A 16,580-nucleotide genomic window follows, 5' to 3' on the forward strand; every position below is an offset into this window, starting at 1 on the left:
TTCTCCACGCCTAGCATTTTCCATCTCAGAGAATGGTACCACCAGCCACCCAGAGAACTAGAGTGACCGAGACAGACCAACACCGATGGCCCTCCAAAGAAGCATTTGTTAAATATGGATCTGACATGTTTACAGGAGTCCGTATGAGCTGCCTGTGGGAAGACTGAGCCCCACTGGTGGCTGTGCTCACTGCTCTCTCCTGTCCTAAGTAACTCAGCTCTGGCCTCACACCTACAAGCTGCAGTTAAGCAGACCCACTCCCTTAGGATGACCAATTCATCCCAATTTACCCAGTAATTCCTTGACTTTACCATTGAAAATCCCATTCTTTGGAACCCCCTGGTCCTGAGCAAATCTGGACAGTTGGTTGCTCTCTCTCTCTCTCTCTCTCTCCTTAGAAGGCAGTTTAGAGACCACCTGTGGTTACTTGCTGCACTAGCTTCCTTGGGCAGCTGTAACAAAGTATCAACTGGGTGGCTTCTACAACAGAAATTTATTGTGTTATAGTTCTGGGGACTGGGAGTCCGAAGTCAAGACGTTGGCAGGTTCGGTTCCTTCTGGGGGCTGTGAGAAAGAATCTGCTCCGTATCGCTCCCATAGCTTCTGGTGGTTTGCTGCAATCTTTGGAATTCTTCAGCTTGTAGAGACAACACCCTGATCCCTGGCTTCATCTTCATGTGGCTTTGTCCCTGTGCATGCGTCTGCGTCCCAATTTTCCCTTTATAGAAGGACACCGCTCATACTGGAATAAAAGCCCACCCTACTCCAGTATGACCTCATCCTAACTTAAGTAATTACATCTGCAATGACCCTATTTCCAGATTAGGTCACATTCTGAAGTACTGAGGATTAGGACTTCAACAAATGAATTTTAGGGGGACACAATTCAACCCACAATACTTGGTGTTGGTTACTTGGGAATCTCCACCTCCCAGGCCCACTTCAACTACCTCATGTAGTATATGGAGATCATGAACCATCAGCTACAGTCAGGAGTCTCCCCTAAGTTAAACTGGGCAATATCATTTTTACTACCTCATTTCATTTTCTGGGTTGTTTTACTGACCTTTCTAGATTGGATCCCAGGCAGCTGACAAGCCAGGCCCCAGGCTTTGCCCAGGAGTCTCCTAGACTCTCCTATGCACTCCTACCATTCTTTGATTTTATCCCTTAAATATCTCTCAAATCAATCTCTACCTCCAGTGTTTTAACTCAGGCTCTCATCACAATAGCCTAACTCACTTTCCTCTTTGTTCTGGTCCAGGGGGCCCCCTTCTAGCTTTCCCTGCACCTTACTTTCTACAATGCACATCCCCACACTTAAAAGCCCCCAATGGCTCTTCACAGAGCAGGTAGAGTTCGAATGCCTTTCCTTCACACCCAGGGGCCTAGGTGACCTGACTCCTGCCTGACTTCTCAGCCTCATTCTCTGCTGCCTTGTCCTCACACACAGCAAATCCCAGTGACACTCAACTCTGTGGTTCACCAGATCGTGCTACTGTCTCTGGTTCCTGCCTTGGCACATGCTCTTCCCTCTACCCTTGATGCCCTTCTCCCCACTGCTGTTGTCTGTGCTCCTGTTTATCCTTTAAACTCTGCTCAAGTATGACTTCTTCTGGGAAGCTTTCCCTGATCCTGCAGAACGATATATGCTGTTCCCACAGAACTTCTCACTGCACTTACCACAAATCAGTACACTTTTTTTTTTTTTTTTTTTTTTTTTGCGGTACGCGTGCCTCTCACTGTTGTGGCCTCTCCCGTTGCGGAGCACAGGCTCCAGATGCGCAGGCTCAGCAGCCATGGCTCACGGGCCCAGCCGCTCCGCGGCATGTGGGATCTTCCCAGACCGGGGCACGAACCCGTGTCCCCTGCATCAGCAGGCGGACTCTCAACCACTGCGCCACCAGGGAAGCCCTCAGTACACTTTTTATCTGTCTATTCCTCTTGGTCAGAGGACAAGAAGTTCATGAACCATCTAAAACTGTATCAAAAATGCACTTTGTACCTCATCTCCCCTCACTATTAGATGTGTACCTTGGGGCAAATTATTTAACCATTTTAAGCCAAGAGGTTCTCCACTAAAATATACAGATAATGAAAGTATCCACTCATGACGTTGGGGTTAGTACTAAATGAGATAAAGTAGAGAGCTTGATACATTGCCTGGTGCATGGCACTGATTCTCAAAAACTCTTGCTGTTGTCATCATGTTTGTTGTTCTTCTTGTGGTTGATTTCAGTAACACAGCAGTCTCAGATGCAGCACATGGACTCTAGACTTGCACTGCCTGGGAGTAAATTCTGGTTCTCACCACTTATTAGCTGTGTGTCCTTGTGCTTGCATCTCTATTTTATCATCTGTATGTGCAGATAATAATAACTACTTCATAGATATTTGAAGATTAAAATATGCTACTTTTGAAGCATTTGGAACAGCACCTGGCATGTAGTAAGTGCTCAATAAATAATAGCCTCTAATATAATGGGCTTTTATCAGATTCCCAAAGGGTTCCAAGACTGCAGAAGAGATGGAGAATCAATTTTCTAGTCTGTGAACACCTTGAGGGAGGCACTGTGTATTAATCTTTGTATTCCAACCATATACTACAGCACTGCGCACACAGTAGATGCTCGATGATTTTTTCAATGAATGGATGAATTGTAAATTGAGCAATAAATGCCAAGTTAAATAACGTCACTTTTTAAGATGTCACAAACAGAGCAGCCTCATCCCTTGAGAACATGGCTGAGAATCAGGAAATGGGAAAAGTATACGTTCCAAAAACGGTGCATAAAAGCTCCCATACTTTATTCAGAGGAATCATAAAATGTTAGAGCTGGACTGGACTTTAGCAATGATCTATTACAGCTCCCTCATTTTGTAGATGAGGAAAATGAGCTGACTCTCAGATTCGATTTCCTCTCCCTTTATATATAATTCTAAGGTTCGTTATCTGGCTTCCTGGCCAAGGCACATTAAGGAGAGCAAATCTGGAGAGGAAAAAGCAGTGAGAGCTATGTATATCCACGATAAGTATCAAGAAGTGAAAGCTGGGCTGGGGATAGGGAAGCTATATAAAAAGCAGAAAGAAAAACTGAAAAATCACCACAGCCTGCAACACTGGCAGGCGGGTAAAAGTGTTCCCTTCTCAACACACACTCAGGACCTTGACTGTGAGCCAGTCCCAGCCATGGAGAAGATTGCCTGATGCTTCACAAAAGCAAGGTTTGCAAGAAATTTAACGTTCTTTAGTTCACACTCATTTCTATTGAGAGCCCCTATCCCACGGAGTGGTTTAGGAATTCAAACTTCAAGGTTTCATAGCACCTCCACTCCTAGCCTCCATAACTCTGAGGTTATGTCAAAGGTTCCAAGAGATTCCAATAATGTTGAAACACTGGTGAGCTGGGCACTGGGTCCCTGAGTCACCTGCACACACAGGTGAGCTCACTGTTGCCCTCAGCACTCTTATTCCTCACCCAGCCTGGGCTCACTGCTGCTTCTCATCCAGTCCTGGAGAGTAAAGATCTTCCTGCAAAGCTCTGCCTGGCTCTTCTTCCTGGAGTCACCACTCAGGCAGTCCTGTCTAGGCTCTGGAGGTCTGCATCTCTGTCTCTCTACCTCTCCCCTCTCCTGCCACTCCCCCCATTCTCTCCAACCCCTCCCCTTCTCTGTGGTTCTTCCCTTCTCCTCCTTCTGCCCCGGGGTGCATTTATTTTTAGTCTGGAGGATTATCCTTCTTCATGCATGTTTCCACACCCCAAGTCCTCTCTCTTTCACCCCCTCTGCGAATCCACTGAATTGTTCTAAGAACCTGGGCCTTTGAAACATAAAAGCCAGACAGATGTACAGTCTGCTTCTACCTTCTGCTCCATCATATTCCTTCTCTGAGACAATGAACCAAAGATAGCTGACCCTGCTTGGATGGCGGAAAGGAAAAAAGAGAAAGGCAGAGAGGGAAAAACATAGGGAATATCTCAAAACGTTATCCCATCACGTATGTAATATGTTCCAGAAATACTGCTGCCCAAATGATATTCAAAACAGAGTTAACAGCCATGAAGGAGAATGAAATTTTGCCATTTGCAGCAACGTGGATGGACTTGGATGGCATTATGCTTAGTGAAATAAGTCAGACAGAGAAACCAAATACTGTATGATCTCACTTGTATGAGAAATCTTAAAAATACAACAAACTAGTGAATATAACAAAAAAGAAGCAGACTCACAGATATAGAGAACAAAACAGTGGTTACCAGTAGGGAGAGGGAAGGGGGGAGGGACGAGGAAGGAGGAGGGGCTTAAGAGGTACAAACTATTAGGTAGAAAATAAGCTACAAAGATATATTGTACCACATGGGGAATATAGCCAATATTTTATAATAACTATAAATGGAGTATAACCTTTAAAAATTGTGAATCACTCTATTGTACACCTGTAACATATATTATACAGCAACTATACCTCAGTTTAAAAAGGGGAGGATTTAAAAAAGAAAAACAAAACAAACAAAAAAAGAGAGTTGATCTTCAGTTCTCCAGAAAATTCATAGCTGGTCAATATCTCGTTCTCGTGAACGCTAAGTAAATAAATGTCCTGTTACTGGATGCCCATAAGAGCAGTGAGCAGCATTTCCCAAAACCTTTTGGAAAGATCTGGCTGATATTTTGTACTGATGACCAGTTCAAGGTGAAGAAAGGCAGAACTTTTCCACGATGTGTGTGCTGAGGACAGAGATGGGATTGGGTAAGTCACTGCTTACAGGGAGGGAACAAACCAGCAACAACCCCTAGAGCAGGGAGCCTTTATTTTCACCCTCAGCCTGAAGGGTTTTGTAGCCCAAGGCTGAACCAGCCAAAGCTGTCAGGTCCACTGTTCAGTGAGTGACACGGGGAATGCTGAGCACAGAGCTCCAGGGTCAGTGCATGGGCCCCTGGCTTCATGCTGCCCTCTCCCCACCCAGGATGATAACTATTTAGATCTTCAAAGCCATTAAGCACACACCCATTTGGATGCACAAAAAATCAAGAGACAAAGAATTATTTGAGACGTTGGTGTCTCTGGCATTATTTCCAAACAGAACAAGCTGTTACTTGAATTACATCATCTTCTCCTTGTACAGGGAGGAAAAGGCTCAAGCTAGACAAGAAATGGCAGAATTGTTTTCTGAAAAATTGGAAGGCACAGAAACTATGTAATAATAGGTCAAGAAAGGTGCTAAAAGACTCTGGCTGCTAAAACAGTGAGCTCACCAGAAAGGCACAGATTCAGGAATTTCCTGACTCACATTCTGTATACTTGTAAAGTAGTTTCAGTTCGAGAAAGAGTGTTTGGACGTCTCAGAAGTGTTATCATTTTGCTAGACACTATTGGGATCTTAAAATGTAAAATTAAAACTTTTTCATCTATCATAGAAGACTCTTTACAATATAGCCACTGTCTAAGGAGCTTCGAACCACATCTCCAGGTGTCCCTCCGTATAGCCTACATTCCAGGCTTAGAAGTATTTTTGCAGTTCTTTTTTTCTTTTCTTTTTTTGGCTTCGTTGGGTTTTCGTTGCTGCCTGAGGGCTTTCTCTAGTTGCGGGGAGCAGGGACTACTCTTCGTTGAAAGGCGCGGGCTTCTTTTTGCAGTGGCTTCTCTTGTTGCGGAGCATGGGCCCTAGAGCGCGTGGGCTTCAGTAGTTGTGGTGCACGGGCTTAGTTGCTCCGCAGCATGTTGGATCTTCCCAGACCAGGGATCGAACCCGTGTCCCCTGCATTGGCAGGTGGATTCTTAACCACTGTACCACCAGGGAAGTCCCGTATTTTTGCAGTTCTTAATCTAATCATTTTTATTTTCACTGTTTTATGTCCTGCTGTTTCTGCTCACCCTCCAGTCCACTGGACAAATGTCTATTTCTCCTCCAAGACACAGATCAAGTGTTAGCATCATTGCGAAGCCTCTGCAAAACAGCTCTCACCTCCCAGAGATTTGGTTCCTCTGCCTCTGGGTTCCCATTTCTTCTTAGAGAGATGTCTGCAGTAGCTAGCATAGCAGAATTAAAAGGGAAAATGGACTTGGAGTTCCTGTTCTTGCATTTAGCTGTATAATCTTCAGAGAGTTACCTAACCTCTCTCTATGCTTCAGTTGCCTCATCTTTAAATTGTGAATAATGGCTCCTTCGTTTAAATGATATAAGAATGGGTTTTGCACAGTGCCTATTACACATGGGTGTTCCACCAAAATATTACTTACTATGTTACAATTAGTGGGTTTCTACTTTTCATCTGTGCAAGTCTCAGTTTCCAGGGCTGCCATATTTGTTTTGTATTCTTTTTTTTTTTTTTTTTTTTTTTTGTGGTACGTGGGCCTCTCACTGCTGTGGCCTCTCCCATTGCAGAGCAAAGGCTCTGGACGCGCAGGCTCAGCAGCCATGGCTCACGGGCCTAGCTGCTCCACGGCATGTGGGATCTTCCCGGACCGGGGCACGAACCCGTGTCCCCTGCATCGGCAGGCGGACTCTCAACCACTGCGCCACCAGGGAATCCCTGTTTTGTATTCTTAATTCACAGTGCCGACACACAGTAGACACTCAATAAACAACTTTAATGAAACCATTTATTAGCTAATTAATCGATGGAGAGATGAATGGGCTCTGTTTCTAAGGGGCCATAATCTCTAGAAGATGAGGCAGGAATAAGTAATCAGCATGCTGAGACAGTAGGTCCTGAATGCCAATAGGACTGAGTTCAGCACATGGGCCATGGGAGCCCAGAGTCAGGAAATGCAAGACAAGCTATGGAGCTCAGAGACGGCACCTGAGGAGGTCCCAGTGGCACCCGAAGAAAGGACACGATTTTAAGTAGACAAGCAGGTAAAGCCTTCTAGGCCCACTATACAGGAGGGCTCAGAGCTCTCTCAGGATGAGGGAGACCAGAGCATATTTGAAGGCTTTGGAAGGAAAGATGTACTGGGGAGGAGGATTTGAAGATCTTGGCAATAAGCTGTGAATGGAGGAGAGCAAAACCTGAGAGAAAAGAACCTCTTAGAAAGAGGTGGGGGGGGAGCGACTTCCCTGGTGGTGCAGTGGTTAAGAATCCGCCTGCCAATGCAGGGGACACAGGTTCAATCCCTGGTCCGGGAAGTCCAGGAAGATCCCACATGCCATGGAACAACTAAGCCTGTGTGCCACAACTACTAAGCCTGCACTCTAGAGCCCATGCACTGTAATTACTGAGCCCACATGCCACACCTACTGAAGCCCGCACACTCTATGGCCCATGTGCTACAACTACTGAGCCCACATGCTGCAACTACTGAAGCCCAGAACCCATGCTCTGCAACAAAAGAAGCCACCGCAATGAGAAGCCCGCATGCCACAACGAAGTGTAGTCCCTGCTTGCCTCAACTAAAGAAAACCCATGCGCAGCAACGAAGACCCAAGGCAGCCAAAAGAATAAATAAATAAATAAATAATTTAAAACAACAACAAAAAAAAAGAAAGAGGTGGGGCCAAGAACACAGCAGGGGGGCCTGCCTCCTCTGATAGGTAAATGCTATTTTCTGAGTCTGAAATAAGGGGGAGAGAATGGCTTTGGAGACCCCAAAAAACATAATATGCACAACTGAATACCAAGTGTTATGGACTGAATGTGCCTCCCCAAAATTCATATGTTGAAGCTCTAACCCCCAAAGAGATAGTATTTGGAAACAAGGTCTTTGGGAGGTAATTACGATTAGATGAGGTCATGAGGGTGGGGCCCTGGTCTGATAGGATTAGTACCCTTCTAAGAATAGACTACAGAGAGCTTGCCCCCTCTCCCTATGCATGCACAAAAAATAGGTCATGTGAACACACAGTGAGAAGACGGCCATCTGCAAGCCAGAAAAAGAGTCCTCACCAGAATCCAACTATGCCAAGACTCTTACCTCAGACTTCTCACCTCCAGATCTGTGAGGAAATTAATTTCTATTGTTTAAACAAACAAACAAACAAAAAACATAATATAAAAGGAGAAAATGTGGACTTTCTCAGTGATGTAGGAAGCAAAATTGTCTCCTGAGAGAGAGGGGATGGGAATATAAAGAAGTGATCCAGCAAAGTGGTCAAGAAAAAGACTCTAGACCACCCATTGTCAAATTCTGGCACCATCACTGACCCCCTGGATGGTCCTAGGAAAGTTCCTTAAACTCCTTGTGCCTCAGTTTTCTCATCTGTAAAATGGGAAATATAATAATACCTACCTCTTTTATAGAGTTACTAGGAGTATTCAATGACTTAATAATTGTTAAACACTTATAGAATAGCCCGAAATAGAATAAGTACTATAGTAGTATTTGCTGTTACTATTGTTTTTATTATTGTTACTGTTGATGTTGTTATTATTATTATCAGAGAAGGAGGAACTTTGTGGATTTTCGAACACGTTTCGACCAGCCATTACAGGAAGTGGTCAGGAAAATCAACAGGATATTGATATTGTGTAGCACATGAGTTGCAGTGGGCATAGCCAGTGTGGTCCTGTGTCCTTCTTCAGCAAGCAGGGAATAGAAGCAAGGAGCAGAGAAAGTAGGAATTTACCCCTGGAGGTGGGAGGCAAAGCAAACTGACAGAATAGAAAGTTAAGATGACAAGATTCTAGATTAGTGATGAGGACAAGATTAAAGATGTCAAATATGGAGGCCCAGCCAGGCAAGGAATCAAGGGAAGCTAGGCAGGGGCTAATGGACAAATTATGGGCCCAGAGAGTAACCTTTATCCACTTATTAAGGCTAGAGTTAATGGCTTTCAAGCTATAGTATAAGTCATTCTCTACTGAGTGTCTATTAAATTTGGCAGTGAGAACCAAAAGGTTATTTGGCCTGCAGTAGGTGTGAGATAGTCTGAGTAAAAGAACATCTCTAGAAATATGACATAGTTATTCCAGACTTCCTTCTCATCTGCGCTCTGTCCCCTCCTTCTCAGCACTACCCTGGACACAGATAAACACTGAAAGAAAGACAAGAGCATTCAGGGGAGTGGAAAACCCAGAAATGCAGAAGGACAAATTCAGTCCCTGAGGGGGCAGAGAGAGGAGCCAATCAGGAGCCTCTGTTGGGAGGGAGGGGACATCAGGTTGGAGGTTTCACTCACTGTCACCTCAGTTCCATTTGGCTGTTTTTTTTGAAGTATCTTTTTTTTAAGATTTATTATTTATTTATTTATATTTGCCTGCAACACGTGGGATCTTAGTTCCCTGACCAGGGATCGAACCCGCGTCCCCTGCATTGTAAGGCAGATTCTTTACCACTGGACCACCAGGGAAGTCCCCATTCGGCTGTTTTTTTTAATTGTCAATTTCTTACATGAAAATAGTATTTTCTTATCATTTTATTTTGCATTTCTTTGATCGCTAGTGAAATTGAATATTTGTTCATATGTGCATTATCTTCATTTTTAATCATTTTCAAACGGAGGTCTTAGAGATCTTTATATTGATTTGGAAAAGCTCTTTATACATTTATGATATCAGACTCTTGCCATATTTATTATAACTTCCCCCAATTTGACATTTATCATTAATAGTGTTTATAATCGGTTCTGACAAACTGAATTCTTAAATTATTATGTAATCAAATCTACTTTTTTTCCTTCATATTTTCTTCCATTGCTTTAGAGGCCTTTCTGGCCTGGAATAAGTAAACATTTATTTATATCCTTTTTGCATTTTAAGGATTTGTGTTTTTTTCTTTTTACATTTAAGTATTATTACACTAAAGTGGGAATTATTTTGGTTTTTGGTTTATGGAGTTACTAAGGGAGAATTATATTATTTTCCAAATATCTAAATAATTCTGAATAATCCTTTTTTTTTTTTTTTTTTTGTCTTGTGTATGTGACACTACCTTTTAACTAAAGACTTCAGGAAACAAGATATCTTTGAGATACCTTCAAAAGACCTAACATGCAATTTCAGGTTCTGACATTGTGGTGGTTGAAATAGTGGTGCGTTAGATTTCATGTTTTGAAGGGTATGGAAGGAAGGGTCTGGGAAAATTTCTCAGCGTCTCTCAGATCATCCCAGGGAAGCTCTAAATAAGGTTCCTGAGGTTGGACAATCACTTCATCATTATTGCATTTAAGATCAAGCAACATGAAGGAGAATGAGGCATGAGCTGTGATATCTTAAAGTAAGAACTCTATAGAGAGGGTCTAGAGGATGCTGGTTTGGTTCAGGAAAGCACGTGTGGATCCTGAATAAATACATAATAAATAGACAAATATATCCTGTGTCCATAGGAGTGTAAGCTCTCCAAAGAAAGAAATTTCCTCTTCTATTTCCACCCTCCAGCTCCTCTTACCTAGTCCTCTATCCCCCCGGTTTGCCCTCTTGACTAGTGGAGCGATCAGGGAACTGGTATCCAAACCTGAACACTACTCCTTGGCTCCAGACCCAACTGCCTCAATCTCTTGTTTCAATTCCTTACACTTTCTTTGTTCCTTTGAGTCCAGTTCCTGATACCCTCCCTCCATCTGGAAGAAGGAGGTGCATTTACGAGTGTTTCTCTTTCGAGGAATAGCCTCCAAGGCTCAGATGAGAGAGTGGGCAGAAGAAAGAACATCTAAGCCCATGGGTCGAGTAGCCAGGATGTGGCTGCAGGATGAAAGCCCAGCTCTGACCTCATCGGGGCAAGATGGCCACTGCTGGTCTTGTGGCTGCCAGCAGAGAACAAAGCAGAGGGAAAGCTGGCTTCTCCCCAGTCATTTCCCTGGGTGGCAGTTGTGATTTCTCAGACATCAATGCTCTGAGGTAGCTGTTGAAAGCATTGCCTTTCACAGTGATGTAACTAGGCTTGGGGTATGATAGAAAGGTTTGGGGTGGAAGGAAGGAAAAAGGAATGACCCAAAGCCAGAGCTGGACCCCTGAAGCTGAAGTCCTTACTTGCTGCCTAGGAGGGAGCCCATGTGTGCAGAAACTTGGCTGCATCTCCAAGCCAGGGGCCTGCCCTGCCCTACCTCACTCCCACAGAGTGATTGGTACTCACTCTCTCAGGGAAACAGAGAACCAGGCACGTCTGACCAGAGTTGCCATCCAGACCAGGATCAGCAAAGAAGGGTGGGAGACAGAGCCCCACATCGCGTTCTGTCACAGGCCAGAAGACTCTGAAGACGGAGGCTGGGTGTGCGTGATGGATGCACCACAGACAGAAGAGCACCTCTTCCAGCGCCTATGCAGGGTTTTCACTTTCAGGTGCACTTTATTTCCCAGCTTCAGCATGTGATTCTCCTTGGAGTGATACCACACTCCTACTTGGGTGGAGAACAGGACTGAAATGAGGCCAGCCAAGGAGCCATAAGAAATGTCCTCCCCTCCATCCTCTCTTATTTGGCAGCTTGAAAGTGGGGCTGCAACTGAGGGCAGAGTTCCCATGGCAACAAGTTCCCATGGCAACAGGTCCAGTCCAACAGAAGGGGCAGGCTCCAGAGCTTTGGAGTACATTTGGGAGGGAATCAGAAAGACTTCCATTGATCCTATCCAGGTTTTTTAAAGTTATGTTTCTCTTCAGTTAAGCCAATGGAATGGCCTTCTATATTCACTATGATCATCCTGAAAATTTTAGAATTAGTTCATCAAATAAAAAGAACTTTAAAAAAACATTTTACTTGTGTGAGACTCTCTGTATAATATACAAAAATATATAAGATTCAAACTCTAAATTCAAGGAGTTTTTGTAGCAGAGGAACCAGGATGTTAAGTTTTAAACAGCTGAATATAAGTTCTAAATGATGATGGAAGACAGCAATAGAAAAACGGTAATAAAGCAGCAAATGATTAATTGTCAATGCATAGTAGAAACAACAATCTACTGAGGGATTCGTGTTAGCGAAGTTTTGGAAGGCTTTACAAAGTCTGCAGGATTTGAGCTGAGCTCAAGATGGGTAGGACTTGCCTGGCTAGAAAGAATGGAAGAGAAGGGGCAGTCCAGGAGAGAGCTAACGCGTAGAGCAGAAACTAGAAGTGGTCAGGGAACAATGAATAAACGCCTCTGGCTGAAGTCTGGGGTACACGTAGGGCCTATGTGGGAGATGAGTTTATTGTAATAGCTCCATTCTGAAGGGATAGATGCAGAATGAAACCCATTTGATAGCAGGAAGGGGTGTGAGCATGGAAACTAGAGTGAGGGTGATCAGGACCATTAGGGAGAAGCATATGGGCACTGAGTCCCTAAGGGATGGGGCACCAAATGAGTCAGTGAGCGCTGAAGATAAACGTATGCAATTTTGTAGCTTTGCTGCAGACCACTCCTGGGGATGAGAATCCAGTAACTCATTCATTCCAGAGCAGTTAAGGAATTGCTTAACTGTCTTGGAAGCCTAATTGGTTCTTAGTGAAGCCTAAATGCTGCCTTTAACGATACTACAAACACAAAACATGTGACTTGTCTACAAAGAAGCACAGAAAATACCCTGGCTGGCAATAAGATCATATGTAAGAGGGCATGTGCACATACATGTTCCATGGATGCAGGAGCGATCTCAACTTCCAAATGTATGTGCATACATAATACTGAGCTCCAAAAGCAACTTAAAACCACTGTTGTTGGTTAAGCACCTTCATACATTTTTTTCAGAAGCCGTTTCAAGCATCTTAAAATGCATGAATCCACAGAAGTTTCAAAACTCAAACCACTTTTTTTCTCCAGTGAGAGATGTGCATGACTGAGCCTGCTTTGTCTCCTTACCAACAGTAGAAAGGAATATCAAGGTGAATCCTGTCCATCTTTCATGGCCACGAAAACTTCTCCCATGCTCTGGCCCACACTGATCTTTCCAATTTTCCATATATTTGGATACTTAATGATATCTAGTTTTTCCTGATCTCTGCCTCTAATATGTATGACTTTTCTGTAAGGATCTTGTCACCTGTAGCATCAGCATCACTTAGCGGGGTGTTAGAAATGCACAATGTCTTCCTTGGAAAGGTCTTTCTGTACTTTTGCCCAAGATTCATTTCCTCTTCCTGTTCCACTGCTCCAGTGCTCTGATCTGCCCACTGCAGTGTTCCAGTCTTAACTCTCCTCCATACCCATGGACGCTGCAGTTCCTAACCTTATGCCCTATATTCCCCTCTGGCTTTCAATGGCCCTGTTCCCCTGACCAAACTCCAAATGACCACATTTTCATGGTGCTCCTGGTTGGTAGTGGACTTGAATTCTCTTGATTCCAAGTGTTCTGATGGTTTACCAAGTCTGGATTTCTGTAGGTAACCTAATTAACAGAGGTTGTGTGTTTTTCCTCCTCAAAGACCTGGATATCTAATTAATGACAACTCCAAACAGAGAAGTAATTTCAATAAACAAGTGCTATAATGCTAAATTAAAAGTAAAGCAGAATCCCAGGCTTCACCCCAGACAAACTGAATCAGAAATTGTCATTTAACAAGACCCTGGGAGATCTGTGTGCACATTAATGTTTGGGAGGCATTTCTCTAGGAGACAGGGACCTTATTCTGTATTTCATTTGTATTCCCATCCCTCCATAATTACATGGAATCATGGCAGCCATGAAATAGATTGAACATATTCTTATTGAATTTAGTTGAAACAGTCCTCAGTGGCCAACCACTCTTACAAAGGAAAAGGTGCCCTCACCAATCTATCTGATTCAAACAACCACCCACGGAGACAGGCAAAACAATTTTTCATTCCTTTTTATAAATAAGGAAATGGAGGCTAAGAAGGGCTTCAGAATTTCTTAAGGTCAAACAACTGAAACTTAGGAAATACCAAGGACTTTCAAAGGAAACTGAGTAAAGTTTAATCTTAATTTCAAATTTTTAATCTCCTTTGCATGATACTCACACTCAAAAGAATGCTGAAGAGATGGTGTGGAATCTCCTAATACACCTTTCGTAGACAAACTCCTGGGCCCTGGACTAGGCACACAAACACTCATGGCATATCCAAATTATTTTTGGTCAAGCATGGACTCGAAAAACTTATAAACTTTGTTGGTGTTTCTAACTGCCTTGCCCCAGAATAACCTTACCTAAAAAGTAAAACATCTTTTGTTCAAGACATTGTTTAGGAAGGAAAAGGAAAACCTAATATTTTTCTCATTTTATTTTTTTCCAGGATGAATGGAGACTATTTTCAAAACAAGGATGTCTTTTTTTTTAACCTACTTTTTAAAACATAGCACTAGAAATGCTGGTGATATTTGAGAAAAATACAATAAATTTTCTCAAAATGTTGATAATAATTTTTTGGAAAAAATAAACATAACAATGAAATATATTCTTTTAGGCCCATTACAAACAGCTAGAAACAAAATAAAAAAAGATTATATTACAACCGAAACCATTAAATGCATCTTTATTTAATTCAAGACACAAATGATTTAATTATTCAAATAAAAATTAAAACTCACAGTGGGAGAAATAAAAGATGAGAGGAATAATTGGAGATATATATACTGTTCCTTACTGGAAAGACCAAATACAGTAGTAATAACAATTAAGTCCTAAGCAAATATTTATAGATTTTATGCAAAACTAAGATCCCAAATGAATACTTTATAAACTCTGACAAACTCACAGTGTAATTCATCTAGAAGAATAAACTATCAAGAATATTGAAGTGTTCTTTTAAAAAGAATAATTACAATGGCTTGCTATACCAGATTTTAAAACATGATTTATAGCAACAATTATCAAAACAATCAGTTATTGGCTTAAAAATAAGAAAAGTTAACCAGTGTTTAGAATCTCAGAACAGTGATTCTAAACTAAGTACTTAATATCCAAATAACCAAAGCAACAGCCATACTACACTAATAACTTATATTGAATTTATTGTCAACTAAGACTTCAAATCTTTTGCACATATTGTATTATCTACCCAAGTTTTTTCCCGTTCTCTATTTTGTTGAAGAGTAACTTTCAGAATAAGATAAAATCATGATTCTCATATAAATATAAAATGAACACATGTTAAAGATTTTAGTTAACTCATTATCTAATGAGGGAACCAAGCAGATGTCACTTTTCATTCAAAGGAGAATCCAAAGAACAGACACATTTGTAGATTAGGAATATTGAAATTAAAAAATTTGCAAATAGATACAAAACTGGCAAATCCACAGTGTCAACTGAAATTCTACTAGACAAAATCTATTTGTAAGTCTATAGACAAGAATTATTTCAAACTGCTATAGCTTATCTACAATCCACATAACTAAAATAGCTCAAAGGCAATGAAAGATGCAGAATCTGCATAGAATCAGAATTCCATAATTCTGAATAGTGTGTCCTAAATAATGCACAGTTTGCCATTGCAGCACAATTTTTTTCTCTACCATTTGCAGTTGTTTCTTTTCTGTACCCAGCTTAACCGTTTTGCATTTATGTTTATTAGATCCCGCATGGATAGATTCAGCCAATCATAATCCCCATCCCTCCAAGCTTTATGTGTGGGCGTCTTTGATCAGGATGTTATCAATACTATTGTCCAAGCCATTGATTTTTTTGTAAACAAGTTGAACATAACATAAAATCAAAGCACAGATATCTCAACCATAGAGATGACAAATTTTTCTTTAAACTGAAAAAGTAGAGGTGATTATCTGAGATAATGTAGAGAAGCATCATCTTTTCAAACAGCAAAAACAGATAACAAACAGAGAACAGAGAGAAGCAGGCTCAGTAAAATAAATGTGCTCTTTCATCTATGTAACAAGTGCTTTTTTTGAGGACGACTGGGTGCTAGGCACTGTGCTAGGTGCTGAGGGCACTACAACAGATGAAGACAAACCCCAGTATCATGGAGATTACAGTCTGGGGTGGAGTGGGGGAAACAGACATTAAACAAACAATTTACACTTTGGAATAATGGTAAGTGCTGTGTTTAATGTGGTAAGTGAAATCAAGAACTATAGGCTGTTAAGTGTAATAGTACATATGAACGTATTAATCATCATCGTTTGTTTCAATCTCGCAGATACTAGGTCTCTATCTTTTATTTTCTCTGTCTTTGGGAGAATGTAAGGATGTTGAAGTGGACACAAAAAGAGTCAAGAGTTGAGAGACAACTGCTACTCACCAGTGGCTTGCTTGATCTTCTCCTCTTTCAGGACAATAAATAGTGCCAAGAGTCTCCTTTAGGTAGGACGGACGTGCATGATGAAGACAAAGCCTTAGCCATTCAGATTCTATTATAACCAAATATGTAAAACACTGTTACTACAAGCCAGATATTAGGATATAAAACAGCTTTATTATACTGCAATGGAAATTTACTTTTTCTATGCAAACAGAGCTAACTCTGCATATGCATGTAACAAATGGTGAAAATATTACCATAATTTTATGGAGAAGTTAAAGTTTAACTTACAACTAGTAGAAGACACTTGCCACACATTATAATTGACAAAGGACTGGATACTGGATATTTAAATACTCTACAAAATTAACAAACAATCCCATAAAAATTGGGTATTTCATGAAAGAAAAAAGACTTATGGCCAGAAAGCATATGAAAATATGTTCAACCTCATTGAAAGGGAGAATATAAATTAAAACCACAAGTATTTTGCTCCCACCAGACTGGCAAAAATGTA

General features: G+C 41.7%; 1 protein-coding gene across 8 annotated transcripts in view; it reads right to left on the reverse strand.

The window, feature by feature from the left end:
- Nucleotides 1–16,580, reverse strand: part of LOC307181968 (uncharacterized protein) — a 192,283-nt gene that overhangs the window by 80,553 nt on the left and 95,150 nt on the right. For all 8 annotated transcript variants that reach the window (XR_013827087.1, XR_013827088.1, XR_013827089.1 and 5 more), the window contains exon 5: nucleotides 16,064–16,172. The gene's annotated coding sequence lies outside the window, so the exon portion shown is untranslated. The remainder of the gene's footprint in view (nucleotides 1–16,063; nucleotides 16,173–16,580) is intronic.

Source organism: Stenella coeruleoalba (genome assembly GCF_951394435.1).
Source record: "Stenella coeruleoalba genome assembly, chromosome: 2".
Classification (NCBI taxonomy): Eukaryota; Metazoa; Chordata; class Mammalia; order Artiodactyla; family Delphinidae; genus Stenella; species Stenella coeruleoalba.